The sequence below is a fragment of the Pelodiscus sinensis genome, chromosome 7, assembly GCF_049634645.1.
Source record: "Pelodiscus sinensis isolate JC-2024 chromosome 7, ASM4963464v1, whole genome shotgun sequence".
NCBI lineage: Eukaryota > Metazoa > Chordata > Testudines > Trionychidae > Pelodiscus > Pelodiscus sinensis.
The window spans coordinates 27,286,986-27,312,311 of NC_134717.1; the positions used below are offsets into that span (position 1 = coordinate 27,286,986).

General features: G+C 40.0%; 1 long non-coding RNA gene across 1 annotated transcript in view; it reads left to right on the forward strand.

Annotated features, from left to right (window-relative positions):
• Nucleotides 1-7,775: 7,775 nt before the first annotated feature.
• LOC112546223 (uncharacterized) overlaps nt 7,776-25,326 on the forward strand; it is a 64,394-nt gene continuing 46,843 nt past the window's right edge. Inside the window, exon 1 of the long non-coding RNA XR_003089869.2 lies at nt 7,776-8,268. This is a non-coding gene — a long non-coding RNA (uncharacterized LOC112546223). The remainder of the gene's footprint in view (nt 8,269-25,326) is intronic.

Genomic DNA, 25,326 nt, shown 5'->3' on the forward strand with positions numbered 1-25,326 from the left:
ACTCACTTCCCATTAGCACTTTAAAGATTTTTGTACCACCTTCCTTAAAAGTAAATTTCATACAACTGTAAATTTCAGCATATGAGCAAGGAGGATGTTACAACACACCACTCTGAAATTTAAGACCTTCACTTCTGAAACTGCTCTGAAAGAAAACACTTTATTAGGAATCAATGTTGTAAATTCTTTATCTAGACTACATAACCCATCTAGCCACTATATTATTCCACATTGCAAATATTCCTGATATAATGTACTTGACTGGTCATCATTCACTGCAGGATCGAATTCAGAATGGGGTCTCTTTAGATCCAGTACAGTGAGAAGCAACCTTCACTGTGACACTACTATGCATTTTGACTATGTAAGTATCACAAAACCAAGCCCCCTTTTTTTCCTAGCCATCCATGCACTTTCTGTAACAGATTTCACAGAGCTTGTGTCCCTCTGCATCTCATTCTGGCTTCCTCCATTCAACTAGCACTTATTATTCATTTGTATTGTTATGTCACCTAGGAGTTCCGATCACAGATGGGACTTCATTGTGCTAGGAAGTCTGCAAGTATACAACAAAAAGATGGTGTCTCAAAGCTCTTATATTCCTAAATATGTACTTACCTTCTCTTTGCCTTTCTATAGCCTGATAACTATGTTATAGCCGCCTTCCCCCTAAAGATCTTGTATTTTTTCTCCCTAACCATCTTATTTGAAATCTATTTCTTCTGCCAATGCATGCTGACTTCTCTTTCCTTGTCTGAGTATTTACTTTAAAGTATTTGGGTTAATGTTTTTGTGACATGGGCTATACAAAATATATTTGCAAATATACTGAATAATGAACTTTCAGCACACTTCTAGCTTAGAGTTATAACACAGCATTCCAGAGGATTAAAAATGCATCAGAAATTATAACACTATAAGGAACTTGCTAAGATAAGGACAGTTAACTGAGCTACAGTGAGACTAATACAGTCAATAGTTTGTAAGTTTAAAAACAAGGGCATATTATTTATTCTAAATATAATACTGTGGGTTTAGTATAAAGAGGCTTCCATACAAGTAATTTGCTGAGCATTATTAGTCAGTGTCAGTGTCAGGAGTCAGACAGCTGCATTTGGAATTAACTGCCAGCTGTATAATGAGTTACCAGAAAGCTCAGCTGACATAGAGATAGAACACCCCATCCTTGATTACACTGATTAGCGTAAAAAAAAGCAAATCCTCATGAGTATAGGAGCGCATCCCTAGTAATAAGTTAGTCAAATGATATCTAATGAGTTATTATAATACACAGGCATGATGTGCTTACTAATGTCTCCTGTGATACTAACACACTGGATCCCAAGAATAAAATCTGTTGTGGCGATGACAGGAACAGCAATGGGCGGTATCGGAGATTTATAAAAAGAGAGAGATGTGCGATATGTTGGATGTACAAACTTCTTATCCCCTTGCATGAGAACCATAACATATTCCTTGATACAGACTCCATCACTTGCCAATCGGTCCTGAACAAGGTCGTTTTCCAGACCAAGACCAGTCGGGGTGGGAAGGCAGCCTTTCCACTGGGCTCATCTTCCCAGCTACCTGCCACTGTTGCCCCAGCCCCCTGACTACAGCAGCCCTATGGGCTCTGCAGCTTCATGAGCTCCAATGGCCCTGGCAACCCCACCAACTGCAAGCTCTGCAGTCCTCCTCCTTCATGGCCCCACTGACTGTGGTCTTCGTGGTCCCTTTCAACCCGCAGGCTCCGGTAACCCCTCCATCTTCCCAGCCTGGCTGGCTGCCGGCTCTGGTGCCCTGTGGGCTTTGCTGCCCCACTAGTCCTACCAACTGGCTGTGGGTATGTCTACACTATCACCTTAGTTTGAACTAGGGTGGTTAATGTAGGCAATCCGAGTTGCAAATGAAGCCCGGGATTTGAATTTCCCAGGCTTCATTTGCATATTGCCAGGCGCCGCCATTTTTGAATATCCACTAGTTCGGACTCCGTGCCCGCGGCTACACGCAGCACGAATGAGGTAGTTCGGATTAGGCTTCCTATTCCGAACTACCGGTACACCTCGTTCCATGAGGAGTAACGGTAGTTCGGAATAGGAAGCCTAATCCGAACTACCTAGTCCGTGCCGCGTGTAGCCACGGGCACGGAGTCCGAACTAGCGGACATTTTAAAATGGCGGCACCCGGTAATATGCAAATGAAGCCCGGGAAATTCAAATCCCGGGCTTCATTTGCAACTCCGGTTGCCTACATTAACCACCCTAGGTCAAACTAGGGTGGTAGTGTAGACATACGCTGTGCTCCCAACTGCTGGCAACCTTTGTGCTGGGGCTTGCTAGTTTTACACTAGAGATTTAATCTGTACTATTTTCACCAGAATCACTAAACAGAAATGAGGTATTGCAAGAAAGTCATTTACTTTGCTTACACTGACACAAGTAGGCCCCCACATTTGCAAATAGTTTGTAGCTATTTTTTTAAAAAAGCAAATGCAATTTTTAGAACATGTTCTCTCTGCGGCTTGCCACTTCATAAAGAGTACAGGTATTGTTTTCTCAATGAATGTTTGGGGGCAAGACATTTTGCTTCATCTTTTTCAACATATGTTGCTGTTTGTATACCTGTCTCTCAGAGCAGCCCAGATGTTAAATACACTGCCTGGTGATTGAGCAAAAACTTCTTGGATCTGTAATTTTAAATTCAGTAAGTTATTCACTGAGCACTTCTTCTGCACCCTCATGTCACTAACTAACATTTGTTTAGTATATAGTGTCTGTTCAGCATTTGTTCTGTTTGCTTGTAAATAATTTCAATTTGGCATTATGTCAGATAATCCCTTATTCTTGCTAATGTATTTACAATGTCAGAAGTGTTTTCAATACTTTTTTCTGAGCCTTCTGCATTAACATGGGTAGCATCTTCACTATTTATATTCTCTTCATTCGGAAATAACCATGGCCCTTCAGTTCTGACAAATTACTGCCTATTTCCAAGCAAAGTATTCTATATTCTGGGATGAAGGCGGTGTAGGGAAAATTGTTGGACCAGAGTAAGAATGGAGAGATTTTTGGACTAGCCAACGGCTATGACTCAGATTCCACAAGTCCTTAAACAAATTAGACAGGCATATTTCAGAGCTGGGACACGATTCTGATCCTAGTACTTCTTCAAAATGAAGGCAAGGAAACATTTGGAATCCTTTTCAGGATTACAGTCTGCAGACATATATTCTTTCTTGGATGTGTTTGTATCCCAGTTCCAATTTTTATATATGTATTTTATAATATATGTAGTATTAAACAACCATCATGATACAATATAACAAAAAGGATGCCCAAGTTAGATATCTCAGGTTTCTTACATTTTATTTCATTGGGGTAGATTAGGTTCTTTAAATAAATGGGACATTCTGGTGGCAGTTATCCTGCAGCAGGAATTTGCAACTTGAGAGTCTTATTGTTGCCAAAGTGAAATTTTCTTTCTATATGGCAATTTTGAAGATCTGTCCCAAACTGATGCTTCAGTAGAAGAGGTTTTAAAATAAACTTATAACATAAACAGTAACATGTCACCAGGACCAGATGGTATTCACCCAAGAGTTCTGAAGGAACTCAGACAAGAACACGGAGAATTATCAACAGTGGTATGGATCACTTAAATCAGCCTCTGAACCAGATGAGACAAACTGCCAATTTTTAAAAATGACTCCAGAGAAGATCCTAGTTCACTGAGCTATAAGTGACTAACTGCAGGGCGAATTGGTCAAAACTATAATAAAGAACAGAATTATCATATATATATGGAAACATGATGTGCTGAGGTGTTGTCAATGTGATTTTGATAAAGGGAAATCGTGCCATACCAGTCTATTAGAATTCTCGGAGGGAGATATCAAGCTTGTGAATAAGGATGATCCAGTTCATATAGTGTACTTGGATTGTCAGAACATCTATGACAATATCCCTTACTAAAGACACTTAAGCACAGTAGTAATGGAAGAGGAGGGAAGTTCTTCTCATGCATCAATAATGGACTGAAAGATAAAAAGCAAACTGTGGGAATAAATGCTTAGTTTTCACAATGGAGAGAGTTTACAGGACCTGTGTTCATAATATTCATTAATGATCTGGAAAAGAGATTGTCAGTGAAAGGGCAAAGTCTGCAGACAATACAAAATCACCCAAGATAGTTAAGTCCAAAGCAGACTGCAAAGAATTACAAAGGGACTTCACCAAAGAGGGTGACTGGGCAACAATTGGCAGGTGAAACTCAATGTTGACAAGTGCAAAGTAATGCACATTGGAAAACCTAATTCCAACTATACATGTACATTACATGACTATACAGTCAGGGTGTGTCTAAACTACATGGCTCCATCGATGGAGCCATGTAGGTTAGGCTGATTGGCAAAGGAAAATGAAGCCGCGATTTAAATAATCGCGGCTTCATTTAAATTTACATGGCTGCCACGCTGAGCCAACAAACAGCTAATCAGCTGTTTGTCGGCTCAACGCGCTAGTCTGGACGCTCCCGCGCCGACCTGAAAGCCCTTTATCGACCTCCCCGTTATGCCTCGTAGGATGAGATTTACCAGGGAGGTCAATAAAGGGCTTTCATGACGGCAGGGGAGCGTCCAGACTAGCGCGTTGAGCCGACAAACAGCTGATCAGCTGTGTCGGCTCAGCACGGCAGCCATGTAAATTTAAATGAAGCTGCAATTATTTAAATTGCGGCTTCATTTCCCTTTGCTGAACAAACAAATCTACATGGCTCCGTCGACGGAGCCATGTAGTTTAGACATACCCTTAGTTCTAAATTAGATGTTCCTACTCAAGAAAGAGATCTTGGAAGCACTATGGATAGTTCTGTGCTCAGTGCCCAATAACAATATAAAGAGCTAACAATATGTTAGAAACGATTAGGAAATGGATGGGAAATAGGACAACAAATTCTTAATTCCACTCAGTAAATCTATGTTGTGTCCACACCTTGAATACTCTGTCCAGTTTTGATTACACTATCTCACAAAGATCTAGTAGAACTGGAAAAAGTTCTGAGAAAGGACAGCAAAGATGAGCAAAGGTATGGAGTGACTTCCATATGAGGAGAGACTAAAATGATTAAGACTGCTCAGTTTAGAGAAAAGACAAAATAGAGGGTGATTATGATAGAGGTGTGTAAAATCATGAGTAGTGAAAAGGTGAAGTGTTGTTTGTGTTTTCACACAACATAAAAACTATGGATCACTCAATGAAATTAATAGGTATGGGGGTTTAGTGCAAGCAAGATAAAGTGCTGTTTCATACATTGCTCAACTAACCTGTGGAACTCATTGCTGTTTTAATGGCCAAAGGTATAACTGAGTTTAAACAAAAAAATAGATATGTTCATGGAGGATAGGTCCATCAGTGACTATTAGCCAGGAAAGTGAGAGATGCAACCCCATGGTCTATGCTACTCTAAAGCTACAACTTCTAGCAGCCAGGATAGAAGATAGAGTGGATTATTCTGTGAAGTCCTCTTGAAGCTGTAGTATGGGCCACGCTGAGACAAGGTACTGGGGAAAGAAGGAGTATGGTCTGACTCATTGTGGCAGCTGTTACATTCTAATGAGATCTCTCTTGCAGTAAGTTTCTGCTAGCGAGTCTGAATAACGATATATGGTCCTTCTATTAATTTAAAAGCAATACAAAAATCTGATCATCATAGAACTTTTGATTCAACAAGTAAATGTGAACCTCAAGACTAATGTGTACTGGTTAAAGTTCTTTACTTATGCAGAGTTAATGCCTCCATAAAACATTCTCCAAATTCTCTTTATTTTCAGCATCTACTGACTTTTTAAAATAAATATGCTACTGAGAGTGATATTAGAGTTGTGTACGTATACATTATCTATCACTTTTTGAAAAATTCCCTGCCCTCACTATCATAGCTGAATTTCCCTTTCCTGGCATCTTCCTCTGACCCTCTTTCATGACTATCCTACTTCCTTGGTGTGAGTTTCTCTAGTTTGTAGCAACCTATCACTCTAAGGCTTTTGCCCTACATAAAACTGTCTTGGATTTTATTGCAAGCCCAACTAAATCATTACTACACATGATCACAAATGTTATACATTGCAGAGGACTGTTACTTAGCTAGAGATCATCAAAGCCAGGAGTTGGTGAGAATTGACAAAAGTTAAAGGAAATGGAAGAGAGTGAAACTTGAAGGAAATTCCTCTTTGGGAAGTGGCTCTGGTCTATCAGTTTCATTTAATATGGAATGAGGAAAGGAAGAAATGGAGACCTTTAATGTAGGATAAAAAAGTCTGTCTGCTCATCTCTAGGTACACACACAAATCCCCCTTCATGCTTGGTGTTTTCTGTGGAAAATTTAGGGAACAGACCACATGTTCACAGAAGAATTGTGATAGTTCCACTCTCTTATAGTTCCACTCTTTCATGCATGCTATACATTTCATGGAACTTTATAAGATGATTCCACTTTTTTGTGCATGCTATAAATTTTGGTTGCTAACAAATTAGTAGACAAATACCAAGTTTGACGGGTTTCTCAAACCATCTGCCATAAGAAACTAGACATTCCACTGAACTCACTCTGGTATTCTATAAAGAAATGCCCAAAATAATTTTCTTCCAACTTTTTTATAGCCTCATTGAGGAGAACACTTTCTTTTAATTCATTGTCCCCTTTAAAATCTGACTTTGTGGTATATACTGAAATTCTTATATTAAAAGATTGTCCATATCTCAAAAATGTACTGTAATGTTATTAGCTTGATTCTTGAACCAGAGCAAGTTATCTAGCATCCAGTTTGATTCGTCAGCAATACAGAATGCTATTTGTAAAAAATATCTTGCAAAGAATATTAGGGTTTTTTTAAAGTCTGTTCTTCAAGATTATATTTTTAATCAATTATCTGAAAGTATCTTAGGGCAACGTAGAACTGAACTATTTTGAGGTTTAAATCTTCCTGCCATTTTAAAGTATGTTACAATACCCTTAATATTTCTAAGCATTTGTCAAGTGTTAAGAATGCCATGGATAACAGTGATACCAATTATCCAGAATCCAGTGGATACCAATTGACTCTGGTCATGTCACAGATTAGCCTTCGAAATCCTGAACCAAGACAGGAAATAAATTTCTCTTACAGGTACTCCTGGGGAATGCAGCCTTATGAGAGAAACCAAATACATGTTTCTTCCATACACAAAAAACTCCCATTTTGTTCCTTGAGATTTATTCAATAAACTTTGTCAGCAAGAAATTATATGATATAGATATATCTATTTAAACTGAGGACCTAATTTCAAAGTCCATAGTATGAAAATTAAAATAATTAAGATTATCTACAGATATTATTATTAGTAACCCAGTTACTTCTAATTTGGTGTTCTGATGTATTCTTTATTAATTATTCTTGATGTAGACATGTAGTATATTTGTTTTCAAAAATAGCTGCTCATGTAATGATACAACTTTAGTGAGGATCCTCTTTTTGTGGTGTTTTAAATGTGATTGTTTAGTGAGAAAAAGGTGATCATTTTGTCAATCAAAACACATGGGATATATGAACAACAAGTGAGGCTGAGTTAGACACACCTACACTCTTCATTGACATAAATTCCCTTATCTGTATTTACTCTTACTTAGTGGTGTTTCCCTGGCTCACAGTTATGATTGTGGTTAGGCGTTGGGGTGGGGGAAGGAAGTGATAACTGCTGAGAACACTAGTACTCTGTGCTGTAACTCCCCTGTGTGAACATTGCTGGTGTGAAAGAAAAGTACCTTGTTCATGTGAATAGAGTACACTTTCAATCAGGACTTGTTAATGCAAACTAAGTACCTTTTAGCTCTCCAGAAGCATCCACACAGAAGAGATGCAATTCAGTATGCTAGAGCACATAGCTGCAGTTCACAGCCACATAATCCAAACTGCAGCACCATGCAAACAAGACAGTAGAGCTGATCAACCCTGATCCTCAATGAGCCCTAGCAAGAATGTGTGCCTGTCTGAAGCCCCATTAACTTCAATATTTTGTGTAGGTGCATGGTTTGCTCTCAGTAAATTGCTTTCAGGACTGTGGTCTTAAATGCTCCTGCCACTTACGAACGTGTACCTTAAAACCCAATTCTCCCTACGTACACCTTCTGAAAAGGACTACCTTGACTTGAAAAGTGAAAAGGAAATGTAAGCTGGTGTAACTCACCTGCCAAAGGGTCAGAAGAGTGTAGCAAGCGACTAACCAGTATATAAAGGTAAGAAATGATCTACTCTAATTTTAGGTTTTATATCCAGGAGTAGGAGAAAGTGGTAGAACACGTAGAAAGTATTCTATAAAACTTATTTTCCAAGGCAAATGACATTTTAATTAAATGGAAAGTTTTGAAAAAAAATCCATTTTCATACTATCCCTGAAAATATAGAAAATTATATTTAAGTGAAATTTTTAGTTTTGGATTGCTGAATTTTATTTATTTATTGCTTTTTGATTGCTGCACACCATATGCTTTTTCAATAATTATGAAAACTAGTATTGAAGATTTTTTTGGCAAACTAAAAAATATTGCTGGGTCCTTTTTTTCTTTTTCTGGGAGAGGGGATGGGATTGGATTTCCCTATAGCTCAAATTAGCACATCTGTTTGCTGATTAAAGCATGTCTACTCAAAGTTGACTTGTTACATTCATTTTAAAACACACTTTTGATTAAACTGATTCAATTTTGTATGAAGAAAAGGATTATAGGTGTGTGTTTGATGTATTTCCAGGCTAGCAAGGAAAAGGCACATGTGTAAATCATTCTCCCTTTGGTAAATATGTGCTGACCTCCATGAGTCAAAGCTGCAAGTTATGCATGGTTTAGGTCAAGACATAGAATAACCTCAGAGCTCAAAGTGCAGTGCAATTACTGCTGCGTGTTGTATCTCTGCATACTGTTCAGAACTGAAGAACTGGCAGTCTTTGTGTGGCTTGATAGCATTCCCAGAATTCTGTGCTGGAGGTGCCTTAAGAGTCTGTTCTTATCAACTGCGCAGTATGATCTGTAATTGCTTTTCTATATTTAATCTCCTGTTTTGTTTATCAACAGCAGTAATTGCAGTAGAAAAGGCATGAGAGGACCATTTTAGCAGGTTAGTTAGTTGTAATCAGCTGATCTGAGGTGGGAGGAAAAAATACCACACAGGAATTTCTCAATTACTCTCCTGTAAATATGCAAATACCTTTACTCTGGCTATTCTTGCCTTGAATTGTTTCCTGCAGTCAGAATTTTCAAGCTGCTTCCTAGATGCCATCTGAGCTCCACGCTCTTCTCTGCTAAAGCAGAAATACTCCAGAATATACAAGAAACCAAAGAAAGCCAAAACACAAACAGGGAATTGAAACTGCTAAAAGGGGGAAGTGTTTATTTTTAAGATTCTAAATAATCCTTCTGGCATGACCCTGCTCTTACTGAAATCAATATGGCTATTCTTGTCATTGACTTCACAGAAGGAAAATATGAGTTTTGTCTCTCCTTTACCTCCCCTCAGGCCTTGAAGACAGTAACACTACAAAGCTAAAATTATTAAAATGTGGGTGTCTTCAACTGAGAGACTGATTAATCAACAACTTTAAAAACTCAGGCCATTCTCATTCTAATTCAAATTTCAAATTTAAAAATATTGGCCTTTGGAAGTTTTTTTTAAACTGCGTGACTGTCTAGAATATAAATTAACCTGCTTAGTCAGTAAAATTGGAAGCTCCTGCTTCATGCTATAAGTAGTGTTTTATATTGTGAGCACAAAAGCTACCTCTAGTGGCGATAGGGTTGGTTTCCTTCTTACATAACTCAAGTACTGCATGCTATAGAAAGAACTAAACCATCCTACCTAGATAAAGACAGCTACAGTCAGTACTTAGGATCTACTAAAATTATCATAAAGACTAGTGGAATATGAGCTTTTTTTACATACAAAAATAGCTTTTTGAAGGGGATAGAATGTAGTCAGATTGACATGGCAATATGTAATTTAATCACATGTGGCTTTGATGTCCATGTTAACTGCATGAATCTAATGGGAAATGGGTAGGTTTGGAATAAGAGGTTGAAACTTCAGAACTCAGTACTGGCAGAGGAACTATGATATTTTTATCCTATATCTAGAAAAGGTCTTGAAAAACTTAGCATGGCAGACAACTGATAAATTACGATGTTTTGTAATTCCTTATCAAAAGAAATAGTGAAACAGGTGGTAAGATTTTCACATTAAAATCATTCATGAAATCAAGTATTGCCTTGTGACTAATCTAATAGACTGGAGTTCAGGAGATCTGGGTTAAATTCCAGGATCTGTCACAACTTTATTGTAATCTTTGGCAATTCACTTACTATAGGAAATTATTTAGAAATAAGTTATTTCAAAATAACTCCCAATATAACTATTTCAAAATAGCATGTCCACACTACAGGAAAGCCTTGAAATTAGTCTGAAGCAGGCTCCCCTAATGTGGATGCACTACGTTAACTTAGAGCCCCAGAAAGCATTGGGGAGTAATTACTCTGAATGACTCTGGGGGTCGTTATTTCAAAATAGCAGCAGTGAAGCGTCCACATTACCGCTATTTTGAATTAACTATTTAGAAATAAGTATTATTCCTTGAGGAAAACAGGAGTCATTATTTCAAAATAACTAGCTCCTTATTTCAAAATAATGGGCTTAGTAGTATGGATGGTCCGCTTGTTGTTTAGAAATTTGTGGAGTTATTTTGAAACAACTTCCTATTGTAAACCAGAGCTAAATTACTTGGTGTCTCAGATTCCCATCTGTAAAATGGGGATTTTTTTAATCCCATTTTTTGTCTTCTATGTTTACATCATAAACTCTTCAGAGCAAGGACTGTGTCTGACTGATTCCTCTACATGCTCCTATAATATGAACATTAAATACAAATATGTGACTTACCAGAGGAACAGGGATGGGTGGATGGCTAGGTACACACACACACACACCTCCAATGTATCTGTCACCTATTACTATAAATTTAATTACAAAGCAACAAAAGCCTCTAATTCAAAAATATAAAATTACTGCCTTTGTATGTCCTATTGCAATTCAGGTTAAATTCTTAGTAGCCAATTATACCCCTAAGAGAGGTTTATAATAGAAAATCTGATGCATGCTTTAATACAATGGCTCAAGTAACATTACTTTAGCAACAAGACCTCAAAACAGCTTTAGTTAAGTAACTTTGCAAGCAGCCGGGATTGTTCAATTTGATCAAAGATGGGAGTTGCTAGTATTGGGACCCTTAGGCATTTCTGAGGCCTCACTTTGAAGTACTTCAGCAAGAACATATTGACCTCTTTTTGGCAAGAGAGTGTGAGCAGCAATCTGACATGACCATCTAATGTTCAAGATCAAAGAGTATTGACTGAAAACTTCTGTTACCATAGCTACATTACTCAACTCTGAGTTTACTATGCTTCCTTTATTACAAGCATACGCATAACAATTAAAAGTTGCTTTATTGACTGCATGGTCTCTTTTTTCAACAAAGTTCAACCAGAACTTCTTTTCAGCTTCCCTTATTTTCAGTAACATGAGCAATATTCAGATAAATTAGAATGAGTTTCTATTTAGGAGAAACTCTAATTATACTGCAGTGATAACTTGTTTCTTTCATATTATTGATATTTTTGCAGTAATAGATTTTGCACTGATAAGACTTAAGAAAATAAGAACTGCCAAACTGAGTAGTTTAACCCAGTATCCTGTCTTCTGCCAGTGGTCAATGCTAGATGCTTCAGAGGGAAAGAACAGAACAGGACAATTATAGTGTGATCAATCTTCTGTCATCCAGATCTAGTTTCTGCCTTCCAGGGCCTTAGGGACACCCAGAATGTGTGATTATATTCCTAACCATCTTCGATAATGGCCATTGATTGACCTGTCCTCTGTGAACTTTTCTATTTTTTTTAACCTAGTTATACTTGTGCCCTTCCCAGCAACCCTGGCAACAAGTTACACAGGTTCCATTGCATGTGGAAGTTCTTCCTTTTGTTTTTAAGCCCACTGCCTATTAATTTAATTGGGTGATCCTTGGATCTTGTATTAAGTGAAGGGGCAAATAATACCAGTCACTTTCTCCACACAATTCATGACTGCATTAGACCCCTCTCATATGCTTTCTTAGTTGACTCTTCTAAACTGACCATCCCAGTGTTTTTAAGTTCTCCTCATATGGAAGCTGTTCCATGCCCTAAATCATTTTTATTACCTTTTTGGTACCTATTCCAATTCTAATACCTTTTTTGAGATGATGAGACCAGAACTGCATGCAGCATTTAAAGCGTGGGCATACAATGGATTTGCATAGTTGCATTATGTTGTTGACTGTCTTACTATTGCTTTTCTAATTGTTTCTAACAGCATTAGCTTTATTGCACATAGAGCAAATGTTTTCAGAATACTATCCATGATAACTCCCAGTTCCTTCTTGAGAGGCCTCTGAAAGAATTTAAATCCAATCAATTTATACACATAGTTGGGATGATCTTTTCTAGTGTGCATTTCTTTGTACTTATTACCATTGACTTTCATCTGCCATTTTGTCATCCAATTTTGTGAGATCCCTTTATAACTCTTTAGAGTCTGGATTGGATTAATATAATTTTGTATCATCGGCACATTTTGTCACTTCACTGTTCACTTCCTTTTCCAAAACATCTGTGAAAAAGTTGAACAGCACTGATCTTAGTACAAATGCTTGATGCTGCTATTTTATCATGCTCCACTGTGGAAAACTAAGCATTTATTCCTAACTTTTGTTTTATATCTTATAACCAACTACTAATCCATGAGAGAACCTTCACTCTTATTCCACAACTGCTTAATTTGTTTCAAGGCCTTTGATGTAGAACCTTTTCAATGGCTTTCTGAAAGTCCAAGTACACATTATCTATTGGAATGCTCTTGTCCACATGACTGACACATGACAATCTGTTAGGGAATTCTAACAGATTGGTAAGGCATGATTTCCATTTACAAAAGCTGTTGGCTGGTCCCCAATACATTTTCATCTGTGTGTATAATCCTTTTCTTTAGTATGATTTGAATCAATTTGCTTTGTCCTGAAGTTAGGCTTACTAGGCTGAAACTGCCAAGATCATTTCTGGAGCCTTTAAAAAAAATGCCATCACATTAGCTAATCACCAATCATCAGGTATAGTGGTTGATTTAAGCAAAAGCATATATACCATGGTATTTCTGCACTGTCATATTTGAGTTCCTTCAGAACTTTTGGGTGTATATTATCTGGTCCTAGTGAGTTATTACTGTGTAATTTATCAATTTGTTCCAAAACCTCTTCTGACACCTCAGTCTGGAATTCTCAGATTTGTCACCTAAAAAGAATGGGACTCTCCTTCACATCCTCTGCTGTGAAGACTGATGCAAATAATTCATTTGGTTTCTCTGTTATGGCCTTGTTTTCCTTGACTGTTCCTTAAACAGCTTGTTCATCCACCAGTACCACTTACTGGCTGGCTTCCTGAGTCTGATATACTTTAAAAAGATACTTGCTGTTATTTTATACAGTATCTTTTGCTAGTTTGAATTCCTTTTCCGGCCAGTGTAATTATACTTTTGCCTTGGACATGCCAGCTTTTGTTCCTTTCTATTTTCTCCAGTAGGATTTGACTTCCAATTTTTAGAGGAACTGCCTCTTAGCTTTTGGCTGTTTTTTGTTTTGTTTTGTTTTGTTTGTCATTTGAGGCATACATTTGGTTTGAGCCTTTATTATGGTGGTTTTGAATACTCCATGAAATTTGCTGGCATAACTCTTGTGATTGTTTCTTTTAATTTCTGTTTAATTAGTGCCCTCGGTTCCCTTTTTTTTTGAAGGTTAATGATACTATTGTGGATTTCTTTAGTATCCCTCCCCTACAACTCCAACAAGGACATTAAATGTAATTACATGATGGTTTCTATTACTGAACAATTCAACTTTACTCATGTTGTAGACCAAAACCTCTAGTTAGGAATAAATCCAGAGTTGTGTCTTCCCTTGTGTCATGAATGGTGAGTAGAAAGCTTCTTTCTGCATCTCATTCTGAATTGATATATACCCCACATCACACAGTCTGGAGTGGTTCATGACCATGAATGCCAAACTGAGGGCAGAGGCCCCAAAATGATTATATAGTGTACAGTTAAGTTTTACCAATCCTGTAAAAACTGTAAATTCCCCAAAAAACTAAATCAGTCTTACCAGGGCAGTCAGACTGTTCCCTTGGACATCCAGTCTGTCCAACAAACTGGACTGCCACCACATTCAGTTGTAAGGCAGAGCAGCTGGGCTCAATGATTGCCTAGCAATGAAGTTAGACATGAAGCAGGCCAGCAGCTGGTCCTAGATACTCATAGCCCTGATGATTCTTTCCCTGATGCACACTTTTAAGGGCTAGACACCACTATCTGTATCTCAACAGTGGACAGTATGCAACTGATGTACAGTGCACAAACGTGTGCATTTAGCAGCATGTTATACGGATGTGACACATGAGTGATAAAATGAAAGATTCAAAGAGAAGGTTATTGGCGTTCAAGAGGAGTTGCGTAGAAAGGTCCTGAGAATAGGATGGAGGCAGAAGGTCACCAGCAAGGAATTATATAGGAAGATACAGCAGAAAGTGAGCCTACTGCAGAAGGTTATACAAGGGAAGTTACAACTATTCGGGCATATCTGCAGAATGAACGACAAGCGAAAAGTTAAGACCCTGGTATTCGGCATAATGGAGGGTCTGAATAGGAGAGGCAGACCCCACAGAGAATGGGTAGATGATATAGTAGATTGGTGTGGAGCTAGTCTACAGAAACTAAGCTACTCTGCACTGGACAGGGAAAGATGGAAGGAAATAGTGAAGGAGGCATCGGACATCAACGGGGGTTGAGCCCATGGTTGTGATGATGACAATGAGTGCTGTGGAAAGTCTATCTGTGGACTTCTGTGAGCTTTGGATCAGGCCCTACCCACACAGAAACAGAATTGAACAGGATTGAAAGTCCCGGTCAGATCACTAGAAGAGGACAGAATCTGGTGCTTCAGAGAAGTAATGTGTTTTTCAGCTGTTCTTACTCGGAGGCACTTTGTTGTATTTTGGCAAGGTTTAGAAATGTTCTCTTGTTGGTTCATTCCAATTTCAAGGGAAAACCATGATGTTCTGCTTAACGTTCTTGGAGTACAAACACAATAGTTTTAAAAAAATTGCTTTTGGAAAGTATGGGAGCCAACTGTCATTTCCCACCCTATAATGTATGAATAATTCTATATCTGGAGAAATCAACTTGTTCACTGGAGTTACACAAGTCTTAAAGAGTCAAAGAAAGAGGAGAATTAGGGCTCATGAACTGCTCTTTTCCCTAATGAAGTTCAGACACTATTGGATAGGACCCTGGCTTCCATTCCAGGTCAACTTTAATGGAAGGAATACATCGGCTCCACTGACAAAAATCAGATGCTTTAAAAGTTATCTAGATTTCATTGCAGGATGCACTTCAACATGTAGCTGGAATGTTGAAGGTCAGGTTTAAAAATGGCAGATGGAATGGTTTGTCAGGGCCCATGACAAAACTGAATGCATCAACAAATTTTAGGATTTGGAAATATATTATTGATGTTGCTTCCACTTAAGTGGTTGAAATGTATTTTTCTAGTGAATGCCAGAAACAGAGCTGCTATCAGGATGAAGTGGTGTAAATAAACCAATCATGATGACTCTTTCAATACTATAAAAATCAACTGGATGCCAAAGTTACATCAGGGCATTCTGAGGTCATTAATGTTTTTGTTATTGTTATAGATATGAAAAGATGGGCTAAAACTAGAACATGGTATCCTACTTTGGCAATCAAGAATATGCTCTGGATTAAAAATTTTGAAAATCAAGCCACGCTACAAAAGTGCAAGCAACAAGCTTAGTTCTGAAATCTCTTTACCTACCTTTGGGGTCATATCAGTCAGGATCTACTGTTAAAGATCCCAGGCTGGCCAATCTTCCAACATTTTTGAGAATTCTGCATAGCTAACTGGAGAACAATTGGGTTTTTTAAGGACCTACTTGTATGCATCTCCAGAGCTATTAGGTACATACTTGAAATGTAAAAAAAATAGTCACAACTTTAGCTTATTCACAGTTAAAGCTAATAGAAAAATAAGAAATTGGCTATGAAAGCTTTTGTGCAGAAGCCTCTTTCATTGAAAAATGTGGAAAAATATATTTGAATTGATATTTCAACTTGCTTTACTCCCAGAAACCCATCACTCATAGAAGCTGATCTGTTTAGCAAGTGTATATTTCCTGTAGCAATTTTCCCTGCTCTTTTTCAGTATTTGCACAGCTCTTATCCAGGAACAGCATGGTTTCCATGATGCATACATCAGCGCTTTGTGTGATGGTATCTGACTGGAGTTCTTGTACATAATTTAATGGTGCTGCTGATCTTAGTGTCTGCTCTAATTTCTTTTAAAGATGGCCTGATTTGCTAGTTTTGATGCAAATTTTCTATTCATCTAGGTTTAGGCTAATTCAGGTGCTGATAAATCTCACCCCTACCTGAGAGTGACCACCACAAAATTCTGATTCAGATTTTTAGAAATCCCTCCTATGAAGCTGAAGTGTTCTGATCCAGGGGTTTGGTATGGGCCCACCTCCAGTCACTTTGCCTCTAAACTGGGGGAAAGGGAAGAGAGAATACATCAACTGTACATGTGTTTGTTGTACATCCAAAAGGATACAATAATGAACTCAGTAAGATGAATATTCTTTCACTGTACCTGTCTCAGATTGATTCAGGAAAAAAGTGTAAGCTTAATACAAAGACAAAAATTGAAAAGCTAACAGTTCTGAACAGTATTCATTATGTTGGCTTTGGACAATTACTACATGGCTGTGTCTACACTGGCACCCTTTTCCGTAAAAGGGATGCTAATGAGACACTTCAGAATTGCAAATTCCGCGGGGGATTTAAATATCCCCCGCGGCATTTGCATAAACATGGCTGCCGCTTTTTTCCAGTTAGGGGTTTTGCCGGAGAAAAGCGCCAGTCTAGACGGGATCTTGCGGAAAATAAGCCCTTTTCCAGAAGATCCCTTATTCCTACTCTCAGGCTGTGTCTAGACTACATGCCTCTGTCGGCATAGGCAAAGGCAAATGAATACACATAGGCAAAGGCAAATGAAGCCGCGATTTAAATGATCGCGGCTTCATTTACATTTACATGGCTGCTGCGCTGAGCCGACAAACAGCTGATCAGCTGTTTGTCGGCTCGCACACTAGTCTGGACGCTCCCCTGCCGACATCAAAGCCCTTTGTCGGCAGCCCCGTTATTCCTCGTGGAATGAGATTTACCGGGGCTGCCGACAAAGGGCTTTGATGTCGACAGGGGGAACGTCCAGACTAGCGCGTGAGCTGACAAACAGCTGATCAGCTGTTTGTCGGCTCAGCGCGGCAGCCATGTAAATGTAAATGAAGCCGCAATCATTTAAATTGCGACTTCATTTGCCTTTGCCAAAACAACAAATCTACATGGCTCCGTCGACAGAGCCATGTAGTCTAGATGTACCCTCATTGCCAATGTGGGGCCCTGTGAGGCTTTCAGGCCGCTGCCCAACTTGCACACGGTGTCACATGTAGCACCCCTGAGTCTGCTGTTCAAAGGAGAGCCCCTGACAGCCTCAGCATGCCCTTGGGGACAGTAGGGGTGCACACAGACATTGATTGTCTCCTCTTCTTGTACTCCACAGCCAGACCCTCTATCCAACAGTGGAGCACCACACCTGTCCCACCACCATCCTGGGCCCGTGGTACCCACAGGCACTGGCAGGTCTACACAGACCTGCTAAGGGAGCACGTAGTGGCCCTGCAAGACCTGAACAGGACCCTCCAGCAGAGGATGGAGGCAGAGGCCGAGTGGTACACCAGGCTGCTGAACGAGCTGGTCCAGCAGCACACTGACATCTGTGCCACGATGCAGGAGGTCTTCGCCTTGCCTGCCCCTGTCACGGGCACCACTCTTCCTGCACGCCAGGGCCCTGCTCCCCCTGCTTCTCCAGCCCCTACTGTGCCTCCAGCCCCTCATACTTCCAAGCCCTCACAGGCCCAACAGCTGCCCACTCTCCCCCCTTCCTGCTCAGGCCAGGACTGACTCTCACTCCACCCAATCCCAAGGCCACGGCAGAGCCAGGACGCGGGAAGATGGCAAGACCCTGTGATCAGGGAAGCAGCGGCCCTCCTGAGCCCTCTCCCGCCTCCAGCTTTTCAGCCTCCCTCCCTCCTTAGGTTTCCAACCCCCTTCCCACTCCAGGTTTCTAATACCCTATCACTCCAGTTAAAGGACATTTCAGTTATGTTACAAAATGTTTATCATTGACTGACAGATTTACTTTGTTTATAAACAGTTCAACAGCAAAAAGAGAAAGTTTAGTTAAACAGTTCACACATTGTCTTCACTGCTAGTGTGTCTAATAAAACAAATTTCTGTTTACAAAGAAAACTGGGTCTTATATGTCTTCTTAATGGGAAGAAAATGAGGGTTGTGGAGGGAAATGAAGGGGTGGGCCAGACCAACCCCCCCCCCCTCATGGGGGAGGCACTGGGGAGAGTCAGTGGATTCCTTGTGAGAATCTCTCCCTCAGGGCCTCTCGGATTTGGACACCAGCCTGGTGGATGGCAGCCGTCTGGGGCTACTGAAATTGCCTCTTCTCGCAATCAGCAGGAAGGCCTCCCCGGCAGGAAGGCCTCCCCTTTCCTCTCCACCAGGTTATGGAGGGTGTGAATTGTGATGTGTGTCCCATCGAGGGCTACTCCGCAGTTTGGGAAGCCAAGGGCAGTAACCCCGGCAATGATGTTGTCCAGATCCCCAAGACGGACGAGCCTCTTCAGCAGCTCCGCATTGATGGTCCTCACCACCTGCAGCACGAGACAAATAGTCAGACAGAAACCAGGGAGTTAGACAGGTTACCTAAGCTTGTCAGGACGTCTCCCTCCCCCGCATCAGTGCAGGGGTGGCCGAGGAGCAGCCTCCAAGTGCCACTCCATCCCCACTCCCTCTTGCCCTTGTCTGGCAGTCCCCCTTTCTCAGTTCCCTCCCCCCACACACTCAGCAGATCCTTTCCCCCAAAAGTGACTTACCTCCATCAAGATGGCCCCGATGGTAGACCTCCCTATGCCAAACTGGTGTCCCACGGAGCGGTAGCTTTCGGGGGTGGCCAGCTTCCACAGGGCGATTACTACCTGCTTCTGCAGGGGGATGGTGGGCTGCAGGTGGGTGTCCTGGTGTTCCAGAGCAGGGGTAAGCCAAGCACAAAGCTCCAGGAATGTGGCCATCTGCATCCAGAAGTTGCGGAGCCAGTGGTCGTCGTCCCAGAGCTGCATGACAAGTTGGTCCCACCAGTCTGAACTTGTCTCATGCCTCCAAATCTGCCTATACCCAAAAACATTTGGGGGCAAGGACAGAGGTCCTGCATCCCGAAGGAGGGTCTCCTCAGTGCGGTCCAGGTCCATATGGGGCAAGAAGTTCATGACAGAGTCATGCAGATGCAGCAGAAGCTGCAGCATGGCAGCGTGGGGCCATTGCCTGCCCAGGGGCAGCTCAGGCTCCATGGTCAAAAACAGTGAAAAGCAGCAAAAAAAGCCCTGAAGATAAACTACTGTGGTGTCCGAGGAAGCAGGACAACCAGAGCAAGCACTGCAGCAGCTTTGCTTTCCCTCTAGGAGGTAGGCAAGCCAGAAGCAAGAGCAGAGCAACGGCTGTCCAGGAGGATCCCTTTAAGCACACGTCTCTGCAAAGGGCATGCAGCAGCACCTGGAAATAAAGGCTGTCCCCGTGCCCTGTCAGAAGCACTTCCGGGTACCTTCTTTTTTCGACAGAGCGTCTGGCAGTCTAGATGCTCTTTTTCGACAGAGGCTTTGTCAACAGTATCTGTCAACAAAGCCTCTGTCGAAAAAGGCGTGCAGTCTAGACATAGTCACGGTGAACTCTTGAGCAGGGATCTGCCTAGTTTTATGCTCCTACTCCCTTTTGGATGCTATCTGCATAGCTCAGGCTTTTAAAAAATGTCCTTTGGCTCTAATCCTCATGAGTTTGCAGCCCTAAGTTTTGCTTTGAGTTCCAGTCAATGTAAACTCATTTGAAATTGCTAACTTTGATGTGGCTTCAACTGAACATTGAATATTGCATGATTTAAATGCAAAACTATAAAGTATCCCAAGTTCACTGAATAGGCCTGCAAATCTGAGAAAACCCTTACAAAGGATATGATCAAAATCTCAAATGTTTGTGACAAAATCTCTGGAGATGTTGAGTTAACATAAGGGTTTCACATGACTCTAATGTTTAACTAGGAGATATGGCACTTCTGGCTATAGCAATTCAATGTCAACCAGTCATTGTTAGATGCTCTTGTTCGTTGCTTTTATGCTGGAAAAAGTGTTATTATTTATCTAATGAAACTTCCTAGGGTTTCATTGTCCTAGGAACTATGCAGACACACAGTAAAGTCAGTTCCTTCCTAAACAGTTTGTAGTCTAAGTACATATACTGACAAAAGATAAGTAAAAAGGAGCATTACTAGCACCCCAATTTTTGCAGTTAGAGAAATGTGACTGAGACGTTAAGTGATTTTCCTGGGTTGCACAAGTCTGGAACTGAATCCAGAGATTATGACTTCCACTCCAGTACCTCAGCTACAAGAACAAAGTTGTCTGTTGAAACAAACAATAGTCCCTTCTGGCTTTAAGATCTATGTGTTTATGTATCTATTTCAAAAGCACGCTGATGAAACTTTGATTTCTCATCGCATAGTCATGTTTTCATTACTTACATATCACTTGAAATAGCCCACATTTATATTTACAAATAAAAATAATCAAATCAGATTATTCCTTTGACCTCAAGATGTAGGATCTGACTCTCTGAATATTTCCTGCATTTCAATAGCTCCATGCTACATTGTGATCTTCGGAACTTTAGTTTTCTATTCCTGATCTTTAATGTACCTGTTAAGTGAGGGTGTGTCTAGACTACAGGGTTTTGTCGACAAAAGTCCACTTTTGTTGACAAAACTAAACCTGCATCTACACTACCGCTGAGTTCTGTTGACATAACGTAGACAGAACTCAGCAGTTTTGTCGACGCTGGTAAACCTCACTTTACGAGGAATAACGCCTTTTGTCAACAGAGTTCTGTTGACAGAAGGCGTTATTGCATCTAAACTGTCCTTTATGTCTACACTGCCATGTCGACAAAGCAGCTTGCTTTGTAGACAGAACTGAATGTAGATTAGACGCTCTTTGTCGACAGAAGCTTTGTCGACAGTATCTGTCGACAAAACTTCTGTCGACAAAAGCCTGTAGTCTAGACGTACCCTGAGATGAGAGGCCCAAACCTTTAACAGGAAACACTAAAGCCACCTTCTACTTATTCACACCCAGAAGACACATCCTAAGTGAAAACTAGAACCTATGAAAATAAGACTAATGAAGATTTTCCCAGTTGTTCTCACCATTAGATTTTTCTGGCCATTTCTTAGTATTACTGTATGGTGCCTAAGAAAACATAAACTCCTCTTTTACTTCAGTAATATTCAGTTTGGGGGGGTCGCGGAACAGTAATTAAAACACAACACATATTTAGCTCAGCAAATCACCAACGAATTTCGTTCTAACATGGTATTTTGCAATTAAAGCCTTCTCTGTGATATAAAGCAGCTAGAATGCCTCTGAACCATATGAGAGTTTTGCCTTTCAGTTCAATGGGAGCAAGATCAAGCTCCTATACAAGTAAATCAGTAATGTTAAAAGCCTCCATAAAAATTAATATTGAATTCTTTTAACATCTCTATACATCCATCATATACATGCTTTTATGCCATTTTGCAGGCTTGGATCTTCCAGGTTCTCAGTATGTTGAAAAATTGTTACATTTTCTACTGGTTATTTTGGTATGACAAATATGGGTGAGGAGAGCAAATGTGGGTGACGTAACATGTTTTATTGGACCAACTTCTGCTGGTGAAAGAAACAAACTTTCAAGCTCCACAGAGCTCTTCTTCATGTCTGAGAAAGTATAAATACAAGATAAATACAAGATGTGACAAACGAAAAGCTCAAATACTGTGATGATTAGATATGGACAAATGTTTTGTGATTCAGACTGAAATTTGTCCGGACCATGAACCAGATACCCTGTAAAGCTGATCTATACCAGTAGAAGATCTGGTCCCAGGTTTTTGCAGTGTATCTGTTATTCCAAAACTGCCAGAGAAATTGGCTAATAACTTTGGAGGAACAAACAGGAAGAATCTTCCAGACAAAATATAGGAACAAAATGCTGGAAAAAATGTTTTTATTCCTTGCAATAAGGTTACAAATTTATGCCAAGAGATCTGTATCTTGCTACATTCTCTTGGCACTAAGACTTACATTAAGCACATGAACAATGTAGTTGCCTGCTAGGACACAAATGTACTCCACATGTTCTGAAAGAAATAAATCTGAAAGATTCCTTTATTCTATAGCCAGGAATCTTAATTTCACTGATAAACAACACCAAATAAAAAAGAAATACATGTGCCTGAGAATGCTGTAAATGCCTGTAATGCTAAAGTTCTTCTACTTATAAAGCAACCTCAGTTTAACACTGAATACAAAGTTAAGCATACTAACATCAAGTCTATACTAGGAAATTACTTTGAAATAACTAAATTTGAAATATTTGAAATAATAACTCCCAAAATACCTATTTTGAAATATTCCCTGAGGAAAGCAGGGATACAGATTCCTAAATAACCAGCCTGTTATTTGGAAATAGCAAGCTTCGTAGTGTGTATGTTCCGCTTATTATTTTGAAATAAGGGGCGTTATTTTGAAGTAACTCCCTGGTTTAGACCAGGACTAAGTTAGGAGTAAGGGACAGTACAACCTAATGTGATCCATAGTCACAGCGTAGGTCCCATAAGCTTGTACATTCAGTTGTGCTTTTCAGTGGTAACTAAATCTACAACACGAGACATGGTATTTCTGCCTATATGTTAAGTCTCAAATAATATGCCAGTCGATTTGTTGTCTCAGATCAGGTCATGGATTTGCAAACATTACCAATGTTACATCATGCAAAAAAGGGGTTATACAGGATGTTATGCAAATATAAAATTATACATTCATAGAAGTTGAATTAACATGGTTTTTCTGTGTTCAGTCTGAAGCCAAAAAAAAAAGTTTTGAGAGAGTGAATGTCTGTCATGGAATCCATTAATATTAGGGTTCACAGGCCCAATCTTGCTCTGACTGATACCAGTGACAAATCTGGCACAACACTCAGGCTCAGCAATACCCACTAAATTCAGTAGCCACTGCCACTTCTACTGCATCGGTAATTGCAGCCAGAGCCCCAGACCCTTTAAAATGCAGCTGGAACTCTCTGTGGCACTGAGGGCTGCCTGGGGAAAGGTACCCGAGCCCGATCCCTTCCACCTGACGCCTCCCTTCCAGGGGTGTGGAACAAGGCCACTCCCCTGCTGTGCCCAGAGGCCCATTGAGGCTGTCCACCCTGCTGCATAACCAGACCTGCTCTACACTAACATGCACACAGATAGAAGGACTGCTCCAAATCCCAGCCAGCATAATCCAGATGTATCCCTTGTGTTACTTGACTGAAGTAGATGGAGTTAAACCAAAGACAAATTTGCCTCATAACTTTAAATATTTGTTGTGTTGTACTTAATATTAATGGAATAGAGTGGGAATATTGTACCAGCCTCAGACTGGAATTCAAGGAATAATTTAGAGAAAGCTTTGGGGGAGGAAGACACAAAAACTGTTACTTTTTTTAGTTTTCTTCCACAGAGATACCACTGGCTGATGTTTCCTCCAGTGGAAATACGATTTGTAAGAAAGATGCACTATGACAAGTGATTTAATAGCAATCTCTATTGCTTTTTAGTGTATATATACTGTAAATGGCTTTGGAGTTAATTAAAGGGCTTCGTTTTCCTTCATATTTGCATCACAGTTGAAGCAATTGATTTTAAAATGATCACATTAGATGATATCATACTGTACAAAGGAGGAAGAGTACTGCTTGCAGTCTTTTTTTTTAAAGAGGCTTAGAATTGTGCATGCTTCATAATGTTTCTCATGTGTTCTCTCTCTCATACACACACGTGCACATGCATGCGCACACACTCAGTTGGCATGTCTGGCATCAAGGAAGTATTGTTTTGGGAAAGTGCATGAGTTTTCCCAGCCGCTGCCGCTACCCCCTATTTTGTTTTTACAATAGGACAGCATCTCTCCCAGAACCCCTCTGCTTTCATGTGACCTCTTAGCTCCTTAGCCTCCTCTGCACCCTCCCTATTTCTATTTCTCTCCTGCCTACCATCATCAGTGCACCTTGTTTCCTTGACAAATGCCTTAGGACACCTTGATCCCCATTTTCTTTGAATTAACCAGACAGCTGCAGTGAGCTCTGTTCTACTGTATTCTAGCCATCTCTTGTTTGGGTTTTTTTTTCACTATCTAGCACATGGTACATAACTTTGATATGTTAATTTCACTATTACATTATAAATAAATGGATATAATCTGTAGTTTGACTATATTTGATCTATACTTTCCTGTTAGAAAAAGCAGAAACAGCTCTTCTTACCCATCTGTATTGCGGACATGGTGTTTGCTTTCATTTTCTAATAAGAAAGATTTTATATGAAATATTTTCCTTTCTGTCCCAAGAACTCAAGAAAATCTGCTCGAAAGCAGGGAATCTGTGTCCTTAAAAATACTAAAACATTTCTAAGTCATTTTTATTATGTAGAGATCATGCAAACCTACAAAACAAATGATGTTTACAATTATCATTGCCTGCCAAAATAGACCCACTAATTTAAACCCCAGAAGATCGACTGGCTACACTACAGAGAAGACTGGCACTGCTGCAGTTGATCTTCTGGGGTTTGAATTAGTAGGTCTAGTGAAGACTTGCTAATTCGAAATGAGAGGGCACTCCCATTGGTGCCAGTAGTCCTGCTCCTCATGAGGAGTAAGGGAAGTTGATGGGAGTTTGTGCTCCTGTTGACCTTCCACTATGTGAACAGTGCCAAAACATGATTTAAAATATTTCAATTCCAGCTATGTAATTAACAGAGCTGGAATTGCGTAAATTAAGTTGACTTAACCCTATAGTGTAGACCAGGCCATAGAGAGCTACCACAACCAGGAGAAAGGATTGCATATAATGGCTTAAACATGATTCTCCAGAAACCAACAAAGAGCATTTTT